The sequence below is a fragment of the Notothenia coriiceps genome, unplaced genomic scaffold (genome assembly GCF_000735185.1).
Source record: "Notothenia coriiceps isolate Sejong01 unplaced genomic scaffold, NC01 NC01_scaffold00000339, whole genome shotgun sequence".
In the NCBI taxonomy this organism is placed as follows: Eukaryota; Metazoa; Chordata; class Actinopteri; order Perciformes; family Nototheniidae; genus Notothenia; species Notothenia coriiceps.
Genome location: NW_011333040.1, coordinates 7,595,373 through 7,598,127, shown reverse-complemented (window position 1 = coordinate 7,598,127; position 2,755 = coordinate 7,595,373).

Here is a 2,755-nt window from a genome sequence, read left to right as displayed (position 1 = left end):
CACCGCTCCCATGTTTTATTTTGTGTTGCCATAAGCTAGTCTCTCTCCGTTGGTGCGCTGGGCTAATGCTAATAATGCTAATGCGAGCAAATAAAATGGTGGCTTCACAAAAACTTTCCGGAGTTTTACGGGGCGTGGTTTGCAATTCGCCCAGCCAATAAGAAATTGGAACCTTTTCCTCCCCAGGAAAGTACCACCTCAGGGACTGAAAAGGGGTGAAAAGGTTCCCGAAAAAAAGTTCTAGTTCCAGATCTTTTTGGTGTGAACGCAAAATCCCAGGAACTATCGGAACTATTCCTGGGAAAAGTACTATGAGAGAGAAAAGATTAACTCTCTTGACTGGTGGGCAATTCAAAAGATGGTATAAGCTAAATATAAAAACTTCTCAGTGCACAGTTGTCTTAAAAGAATAGTTGGAAATATTTTATTGTTCCTTTATTGTAAATAATTAGATGGGAGGATTGATATCACTCTCTTGATTATAGGCTAAATATATTGGATCAGCGGTTAGCTTAGCAAAAAACTGGAAGCAAGGAGAAACAATTGGCCATATTTCCAAAGGGAACAACATCCACCTAAAGGCACCCCTCTCACTAATACATTTGCTTGATTACAAAAACAATAAAGGAATGTGTGGAATTACATAATGTTGAAGTCTTTCTGAAGTGAGCTTGACGGGCAACTTGCAGAGACTTAAGGAAGTTACTGCTCCTGGTCAAGCAATAGTATGAAACATAGCTACCTGTAAAACCAGTCCGCAAGTTGTTGTTTTAAATGTAAATTTTACTATTAAGTTACAAAGTCTCTATTAGTGAGGCATTATGTAATGCCTTTGGACGGAGCCAGGCTAGGTTCCTGTTTATGCGAATCCAAGCTAACTGACTGCTGCTGCTGCTGCTGTGAATTTCCAAAATGTACTACTACTGTACAATAGTTTTACCATGATCAGCTTTACAAAAGGTTTGTTTCAATAACAAATTACATAAAGGGGGGCCCAGGTGTATGGAGGCTGAGTTCTTACTGCAGCAGCATGGCCTTTGAATCTGGCCGCGGTCCATCTGTTTCCATTGTCCTGACTCTCTTTGGCTATCATTTAAAGGTACAAATATAACAAGAAATATGAATACATATTTTTTAAAACACCTTATTGAATAACCAAGTTCTGAAAATGTTTGTAAATAGTAAAGAATAATCCGGCTAATCACTTCCAACTTTCAGCACTCTTTACTCAGATACTTCATTAAGTATTTATGTCTGAATTACAGACCAAAACCACAAAGTAACAGACCGTCTACAGAAGATCTGTCCCACTTGCAGGCAGTGATTCAGCTGCACTCATCCACAGAGAAGCAGTGGGTCTTGGATGTGTAATGAGAGGCAGATGGTTTCATCACAACGGGCTGAGTCCTGCTCCCTTAAAGCCCGCTCCCTCCATCTGCATACTGCACCTCTTAAAGGAAATCACAATGTGTGACTCTGATGTCTGAGGCTCCAAATGTACACATAAAGGTGCACATTGTTCTCTGACCCTCCTGATGCTGTTGCACCACAGTTGCTGGCGGGCTAAAAATAGCACTGTGACAGCTCTGCATTTTTCAGGCTAATTACGTGAACGTCACTAAAAAAACTGCACGCTGTTTCATTATAATGAGGTTTACGCTGTGTCTGTGCCTAATTGATAAACAGTTATTCAACCCAGATAACATGTGAAGAACAGCGCGGACGATTAAAGTTGAATAACATTTCCTCGAGATGATTCCATAATGGAATCACTGATTGGCAGCCTGCTTGTGTTTTGCTTACTGAAAAGCCGATAATGCATTCAACCTTGAGGCTCCTCGGCCTTCTGTGCCTCAGTGGATAAAGTCCAAACAATGGAGTCCCCCCTCTATAGATATTCATCCCTGGGGCAATGGAAAGAGGAGCACAGAGAGGGAACAAACCAACCGCTGCACCAGTGGGAGAGGAGGAGCGTGTGCAACCTTGAAATCCTTCCCCGTCTGTTGCTGATCCTAATAAGGACTCAGGGGAGGACCTGTGGGTATATGTACATACACTAGGAGTCTATTTGTACACCCAGGAGGGAAAATGAGAGTGAAATATTTATATATCAGCAATTAATCACAACTTAACGTTCATGATTAAGTGGACGTATCCAGCAGAATACACTGTAAAAACAAGTTTATTTAAATATTTTCTAACTTGATTACACAGGCAAAAATAACCAACATTTGTAGTGATCTATTTATGTGCCCATGTTAAGGGCTAATTAGTGTGGATTTTAATTAAAGGATTATCCAATATATTAATAATTAAGTGTTGACACAGCAAATCCTTAATTATTTATTATTATTATTATCGTCTAGAAAGTTGGAAAATTCATAAATGGATGTGTCAATTAAATTATATTTTTTGAAAGTACAAGAGGAGAAATGGGCCATTTTCATTGCTCAATTTGAGACAGGTCAGCCTTAAATCGGGATCACAAGTTTGATTTAAATATCAACCTAAAGACATCTCGTAGAGCTCTGATCTCTCTCTGCTACTGCAACATTTTGATAAGTTGAGCAGAAATCAGGGTATTAGAAAATTCGTATGAAAAACACTAAACACACACCAATACGCGTACACACAAAAAGAGACACACACTGATGTCCAGATGGTCGGCCGAGCCAACCACATCAAGGATTTCAGTACCATGGAGAGAGACATGCAGGACTGCTGCTGAGAAGCCGCACAGCTGTCAGCATCATGA